The sequence below is a fragment of the Gracilinanus agilis genome, chromosome 6 (genome assembly GCF_016433145.1).
Source record: "Gracilinanus agilis isolate LMUSP501 chromosome 6, AgileGrace, whole genome shotgun sequence".
NCBI lineage: Eukaryota > Metazoa > Chordata > Mammalia > Didelphimorphia > Didelphidae > Gracilinanus > Gracilinanus agilis.
Window position 1 is genome coordinate 281603360 of NC_058135.1, and position 8656 is coordinate 281612015.

Sequence of the window (8656 nt, forward strand, 5' to 3'; positions counted from 1 at the left end):
GTTCTCTTAACTTATTTATAGTTTCCCTCTTTATATTCAAGTCATTCACCCATTCTGAATTTATCTTGGTGTAGGGTGTGAGATGTTGATCTAGACCTAATCTCTCCCATATTGTTTTCCAAATTTCCCAGCAGTTTTTGTCAAATAGTGGATTCATGTCCCAAAAGTTGGGCTCTTTGGGTTTATCATACACTGTCTTGCTGATGTCATTTACCCCAAGTCTATTCCATTGATCCTCCTCTCTGTCTCTTAGCCAGTACCATATTGTTTTGATGACTGCTGCTTTATAGTATAGTTTAATATCTGGTACTGCTAGGCCCCCTTCCTTCACATTTTTTTTTATTATTTCCCTTGATATTCTTGATCTTTTGTTCTTCCAAATGAAATTTGTTATAGTTTTTCCTAATTAAGTAAAAAAGTTTTTTGGTAGTTTGATAGGTATGGCGCTAAATAGGTAAATTAATTTGGGTAGAATGTTCATTTTTATTATGTTAGCTCATCCTACCCATGAGCAATCAATGGCTTTCCAATTGTTTAGATCCAGTTTTATTTGTTTGGAAAGTATTTTGTAGTTGTTTTCATATAATTGCTGTGTTTGTTTTGGTGGATAGATTCCCAAGTATTTTATATTGTCTAGGGTGATTTTAAATGGTGTTTCTCTTTCTACCTCTTACTGCTCTAGTGTGTTGGAAATATAAAAATGCTGATGATTTATGTGCATTTATTTTGTATCCTGCAACTTTGCTAAAGGTGTTGATTATTTCTACAATCTTCTTAGTTGATTCTCTAGGATTTTTTAAGTAGACCATCATATCATTTGCAAAGAATGATAGCTTAGTCTCCTATTTTGATACCTTCAATTTCTTCTTCTTCTATAATTGCTACTGCTAGTGTTTCTAGTACTATGTTGAATAATAGAGGTGATAATGGGCATCCTTGTTTTACTCCTGATTTTATTGGGAAGGCTTCTAATTTATCCCCATTGCATATGATGTTTGTTGATAGTTTTAGGTATATACTGTTTATTATTTTTAGGAAAGGTCCTTCTATTCCTATACTTTTCAGTGTTTTCAATAGGAATTGATGCTGTATTTTGTCAAAGGCTTTTTCAGCATCTATTGAGATAATCATGTGATTTTTGTTTCATAGATTATTGATATGGTCAATTATGTGGATGGTTTTCCTAATGTTGAACCATCCTTGCATTCCTGGTATAAATCCCACCTGATCATGGTGGATGATCTTCTTAAATACTTGCTGGAGTCTCTTTGCTAGTATTCTATTTAAGATTTTTGCATCTATGTTCATTAGGGAGATTGGTCTGTAGTTTTCTTTCTCTGTTTTTGATCTCCCTGGCTTTGGAATCAGTACCATATTTGTGTCATAAAAGGAATTTGGTAGGACTCCTTCTTTGCTCATCATATCAAATAATTTGTATAGTATTGGGCTTAGTTGCTCTTTGAATGTCTGATAGAATTCACTTGTGAATCCATCAGGCCCTGGTGATTTTTTCTTAGGGAGTTCTTTGATGGCTTGTTCAATTTCTTTTTCTGATATGGGATTATTTAGGTATTCTATTTCTTCTGCTGTTAATCTAGGCAATTTATATTTTTGAAAATATTCATCCATATCTCCTAAATTGTTATATTTATTGTCATATAGTTTTTAATGATTGCCTTAATTTCCCCTTCATTAGAGGTGAGGTATAGAGATCAATACTCTATAACCAGAGACTAATCTGAGTGGCCTGGGTGGTTGTTGGACACAAAGAATGAAACAGATTGGAAGCATGTCTTGTTAGCTCATTTTACTTCAAGAAATACTGAAGTAGCCACTTTTTTTATAAAGGAAATTAAAGATCCCTTTCCCCCCAAAGCCAAGAAAGTTTCCCACAGTTACAGAGAGCAAGATTTTTACAATAGTCAAAACAAAAGCCTTAGAAGCCTCCAAGGCGTAGACAAAAAACCTATGCTAAACTATCAACTACGTGTGTTATCTTTAAGTGGAGCCTGGGACATCTCCATTAGGTTGGAAAGCCCTGTCAGTTTCACAGCCTTGGTGGTATTAAACAATTTTTGAGCCTCATTATTTTACTTTAATTCTGGGCAAAATACTTTGCCAAGGCCTTGGCCGTACCAGCCATCTGTGTTCTTCGGGAAAGGGGAACAGAGTTATCCCCCTTCCTGCTGGGTGCTGAGAGCCCAAAGATTTTTCAATAAGACTATAATGTATTTTGAAGAAAGGTGAGAATTATGAAAGGAATTAAAAGAGGAACCTCAGATTTTTAACTTAGATATCCCACACCTATCTCATCCCGTAGATAGAGCTGAAAGATCGATACACGGCTCTGCCGGTCTATATTGATCTTTTGAGGGGGTCCAGATAAAAATATCTACTTGAGATTCTAATTTCTCTTAATAGCTCCCGACATATCCCCCTTCTTCTCAAAATTACATGATTTTTTAGACAGGAAAACTTTGAATAATGAAAGAAGGTAAAATTGGTTATAATCATCAGTTATAGTTGGATCTGATAAGAATTACAGATCAAATTGCTTGTTTATGGCTCTCTAAAGTGAGGTCTCCCTTTTCATCTTTGATACTGTCAATTTGATTTTCTTCTTTCCTTTTTTTTATTAGATTGACCAGTATCTTGTCTATTTTATCTGTTTTTTCAAAGTACCAGCTTTTAGTCTAATTTATTAATTCAATAATTCTTTTACTTTCAATTTTATTAATTTCTCCCTTGATTTTTAGTATTTCTAATTTAGTTTTCGTCTGGGGATTTTTAATTTGCTTGCTTTCTAATTTTTTGAGTTGCATACCCAATTCATTAATCTATGTCCTCCTTAATTTGTTAATATATGCACTCAAGGATATAAATTTCCCCCGAGTACTGCCTTGGCTGCATCCCACAGAGTTTGGTAGGGATGTCTCATCATTGTCATTCTCTTCAATGAAATTGTTGATTGTTTCTATGATTTTTTCTTTGACTAATTGGTTTTGGAGAATCATATTATTTAATTTCCAATTAGTTTTTGATTTGCCTTTCCAGGTGCCCTTACTAATTATTATTTTTATTGCATTATGATCTGAGGTTACATTTATTATTTCTGCTCTTTTGCATTTGTTTGAGATGTTTCTATGCCCTATTATATGGCCAATCTTTGTGAATGTACCATGTGCAGCTGAAAAGAAGGTGTATTCCTTTTTGTCCCTATTCATTTTTCTCCACATATCAATTAACTCTAATTTTTCTAGGGCTTCATTCACCTCTCTTACCTCTTTCTTATTTATTTTTTGGTTTGATTTATCTAGATCTGAAAGAGGAATATTTAGATCTCCCACTAGTATGGTTTTACTATCTATTTCCTTCTTGAGCTCTGCCCATTTCTCCTATATGAATTTGGATGCTATGCCACTTGGTGCACACATATTGAGCAGTGTTATTTCTTCAATGTTTATACTGCCTTTAATCAGGATGTAATGACCTTCCCTGTCTTTTTTAATCATATCTATATTTACTTTGGCTTTGTCAGAAATCATAATTGCCACTCCTGCCTTCTTTTTCTCATTTGACGCCCAAATGATTTTGCTCAAGCCCTTAACCTTAAACTTATGTATGTCCACCCACCTCATATGTGTTTCTTGTAGACAACATGTGGTAGGATTTTGGTTTCTAATCCACTCTGCTATTTGCTTCTGTTTTATGAGCGAGTTCATCTCATTCACATTCAGAGTTATAATTATCAGTTGTGTATTTGCTGACATTTTTGTATCCTCCCCTTTTCCTAACCCTTCTTCTTAAATTATTTCCTTTTAAACCAGTGGTTTGCTTTAATCTGGTATCCCTTATCCCCTCCCTTGATTAATTTCCCTTTGTACCCCTTCCCTTATTATTCCCCTATTTTTATTTTTAAAGACCTAATGAATTCCCTCCCCTTTCTTCTCCCCTCCCTTTTTTGACCTCCCTCCTCCCCTCCTCCCCTTGGTTTATCACTTGTGACTTTGTCAGTAGGGTTAGATAGAGTTTTATATCCCAATGGATAATATAGCTACTCTTCCCTGTCCGGGTTGATTACACTGAGAGTAAGGTTTAAATATTACCTTTTAATGCTCTCTTCCTCTCCTTCTTAAAATAGTACTTGTCCCCTCCCCTTCCCATGCCCTCTTTGTGTGTAATAGAATATCTTATTTTTCTTATTCTCTCAAGTTTCTCTTGGTGTCACCTACTATTCACCCCCCTCTTTCCAACCCCCCCCCATATCATCTTAGATCATTTAGTATTCCACCCTCTCCCTATGAATTATCATTCTGATTACTATAATCGTGAATACTATAATATTGAATAGAGTTCACTACAGAGAATTAAACATAGCATTTCTCCACATAGGAATACAGATAATTAGATCTTACTGAGGTGCTTAAAAAGGAAAATTTAAAAATTATAAGTTTTCTTTTTTTCCCCTTTGTTTCTTATTTATCTTTTCATGTTTCTCTTGATTTTTATGGTTGGATGTCAAACTTTCCATTTAGTCCTGGTCTTTTCTGTGCAAATACTTGGAAATCTTCTATCGTGTTAAAAGCCCATACTTTTCCCCTGGAAGTATATAGTCAATTTTGATGGGTAGTTGATCCGTCCTTTAAGGTCCAGCTCTCTTGCCTTTCTGAATATCATATTCCAAGCCTTGAGGTCTTTTAGCGTGGAGGCTGCCAGATCCTGTGTGATCCTGATTGGTGCTCCTTGATATTCGAATTGTCTCTTCCTGGCTTCTTGTAAGATTTTTTTCTTTTACTTGGAAGCTCTTGAATTTGGCTATTATATTCCTGGGCTTTGTCTTTTCTTGGTCTGGTGTAGAGGGTAATCTATAGATCCTTTCAATGCCTATATTGCTCTCTTGTTGTAGAACTTCAGGGCAATTTTGCTGAATAATTTATTTTAGTATGGAGTCCAAATATCTATTAATTTCTGCATTTTCAGGGAGACCAATGATTTTCAAATTGTCTCTTCTAGACCAGTTTTCTTGGTCTGTCACTTTCTCATTGAGATATTTCATGTTTCCTTCTATTTTATCCGTCTTTTGACTTTGTTTTATTTGTTCTTCCTGTCTTGAGAGATCATTAGCTTCTAATTGCTCAATTCTAGCCTTTAGACACTGGTTTTCCTTTTCAATCTGGTCATTTCTGGTCTTCAGTTGACTTGCCTCACTTTCTAATTGTGAAATTCTGCCTTTTAAACTGTTATTTTCTTGCCTGATTTTCTTTTGAGGTATTTCACATTTCTCTAGCCAAATCTTTTCCAACTTTCTTGTCATCTCAGATTTGTACTCTTCCAGAGCTTGTGACCAGTTTTCATTATTTTGTGAGGGTCTGGATGTGATTGCTTGTTTTTTCTCCTCTTCTGTTTGCTCAGTTGTCTGGATTTTCTCTGTGTAAAAGTTGTCAAGTGTTAAATATTTCTTCTTCTTCTTGTTGTTAATCTTTCTCTTTTGGCCTTCCTGATTCTGGGTTGCCATCATTAGCCCAGCCCATTCTCAGCTTTATCCTCATGCTCAGGGTCTGTCTGCACTCAGGGTCTGTCTTCGCTCAGGGTCTGTCTGCATTCTTTTGGCTCCTGAGGTCTCAGGTCTGGTTGTTTTCAAGGTCAAGCCCCCTGGTGGACCCCCTTGCTCGATCCTCTGCTGGAGGTTCCTTTACAGATCTCAGGGAGCTGCTTCCACAGTCATATACCTGTCTTCACTGGTTCCCCACTCAGGGTTTCAGAGCCTTCGCTCCCGCCTGTGTCTGCCTCTACCCATGCCTGCACTCTGTTTCCGCGCTCAAATTACGTGTGTGTTCTTTTGCCTTTTGGGGTCGTAAGTCTTGCTGCTCTCATGAACAGGCCCTGGAGCTGCTAATGACTCAATGGGTGCCCCAAACTTGCTCTATTTCTTTTGAGCTGGCTTTGGCGTTGTAGGTGGTGTGTGTGTGTGTTTGGGGGGGGGGGTGTTGCTCAGCCTGCGATTTAGTGAGAGCTGTTTCATCCCTTTATAGCATGGAAATGCCCCGATTCCACGTACCTTCCATGCTGCACCCTGTTGTGGGGTCCCTCCATTCATCTGGATTTGTTTTTATGTCCCCTTGAGGAGTCCTGTATGTTTCTGTTAGGAGAGGTTAAGCGCTGCTTTTTACTCTGCCGCCATCTTAACCCGGAAGTCTCTGATAGAACTTTTGCCTCAGTCTGAAGCATTTGGAGGAGAGCTTGAGCTAATAAATAAACTCCATGGTCGATATTACAACTCTTTTCCATCATGATCTTGTCAAAAAATATAGGAGGTACCTCTGCAAAGGACAAACTTTCTTCACATCAAGAAAGCATCATATTTAAAGTCCTTGTTTCTGAAAGTGTACAAAAAAAGACTGTCTCCCAGAAAGACTTTAGGAAAATGTCCTCAGGTTTGGCATGGGGATGCACACTTTTTTAGGAAATCTGTGAAACCAGGAATCTCCCTCTTGAACTGAGAAAATATTAATGTACCATGAAAATTGCTCATCATTTCATTACTAGAATTTGAAGAATAATCTCAGGAAGTGCTGATGACCAACATCTTCTCATATAATGTAAAAAAAAGCCAATGATTCAGAAAACCGATTAAGGGAGTCTGTATTTCCATAGATGAAAATCACATTGGATGAGGACCCAAGGATCCTAGAAAAAGAGTTTAATGTCGTCATCTTCATGTTTAAAGTTTTTAGGAACTGGTTCTATAAAAGCCAGACAAATACCATTCCTGGCCATCTCCTCTTTCAGATTCCTGAAGAATTGTACCCCTGTCATGTCATCTGAAATAACCAGCCCCACCCAAGTCCAGCCAAAATGTAGCATCAGTTGGACTGCTGCCAGGTGCAGAGTGGATTCTCTGCTGCCCATTTCATAGACATATGGATACTGGACCTCATCAGATAGGAGAAGATCAAAAAGGCCATAGGTGATTTATATGAATATAAAGAAGAAATAACTGGAATGCTGATATAAAAGTAATTTCTGAGTTCTTCTTTAAATTTAATCTCAAGCAATTATCAGAGCCTTATACATTAAAGGTATTCATAAATTCTCTTAAATTCATTTGGATAGATGTTGGCTATAATATATTTAAGAGAAGGCAATTTTTGTAGGGGGATTTAAGTTTCAGATCATAAAATGACAGAATTACAAAATAAAACATTTTTGTTTTGAAAGGCATTCTTAATCTATACTGAATTAAAAATCCTTTTTCTCATGTCTCCTTAAACAATTAACTCTCTGTTTGAAATTTTGTAGTGAAGAAATATCATTTTCCGCTAAAAACACTATTCTACATTTAGATACCTCTTCCTATTTGTCCCTCTTTTCTTACATTCATCATTTTAAAAATTAGCTTCTTTGGAATATCTATTCATTGTTCCAAATTCTTTCATCGACTCAAAATCTCTTGAATGAATTTATAAGTTTAATATTGGAGCACAGTTATATGTCCTCTTAATTGATCTCATCACTTTTTAACCTTATACAACAACCATTCCTTTGTCCAGCCTATGTCAAGGATTTTATTCATGTCAAGATAAGAAGGAGAAATTTAAGGCCAAAAGAGTTTACGGACTATGAAAGTTCCAAATCAAGTGTATATATGTGTATAGGAATAATTTGGGCAACCCTGAATAGAACTCAGTAAGTCTTAATATGAGTTGCTAGTCCCCCTGAAAACCCAGTACCTCTTTGGTGTCTATCAACACTTACCTGTGGCTCCTAGGAGCTATAGCCTGCTAAGTGACCACACACGAGTAAAACTTTTTGTTTGAGGGTAACTGTCCAGCCTCAAATCAGTGAGTCAGATAGAATGTCTGTCTCAAGCAAGTGAAAAACTACTGCATCAAAATGGGCTGATGAGAAGAATATGTTCCAAAAGCCATGAAGGAAGCTAAAGCAGAAGCTTTTGAACAAAGGAAGTACAAAAGTAATTTATGAGTATAACATAATTAGTACACCCATTTGCTGACCCAACAGAATAATAAAAACTACATAAAATAATTAGGATATTTTTATTTTTTATTGTATTTTCCTTAAAACTGACTGTTTTGTACTATGGATATCACATGACACTGCATAATCAAATTGGTTTGAATGGAATTTTACTGATTCCTTTTTGGGCACTTATTCATGTATTTGAGTGATCTTAACTTCAAATCAATGCTGATATTCACAAATACTGCTCATAAGAAACTGCTAAAAAAGGGGGGGATGACAGACCATCAAAAGATAATGTAAAGAAACAATGATAGTATAAGTAATTTGTGGCAGACAAACATCAGGGAATTTACCTAAATAAATAATTTATTACTTTCCTAATGCAAATACCCATCTTCTTTGCCTATGGAGGGATATGTTTGGAGAAGCAATTAATAGTGACCTGCCTTTACACTTAACGAGCTCTTGATTCTGCTTCATTTTCATGTTGATGACTTTATATACATCCAGACCACCCAGGGTTTTTTCTTCTTCATTATATTATTCTCTGAGGATACATTTAGAAAATGCACATCAGGTATTTGATATTTATTCCCCAGAAATAAGTTCAATTGTATAAATAAACAATTTGTGTCTAAAGAATATATCACATATTTGACAAATAAGGCCCAGA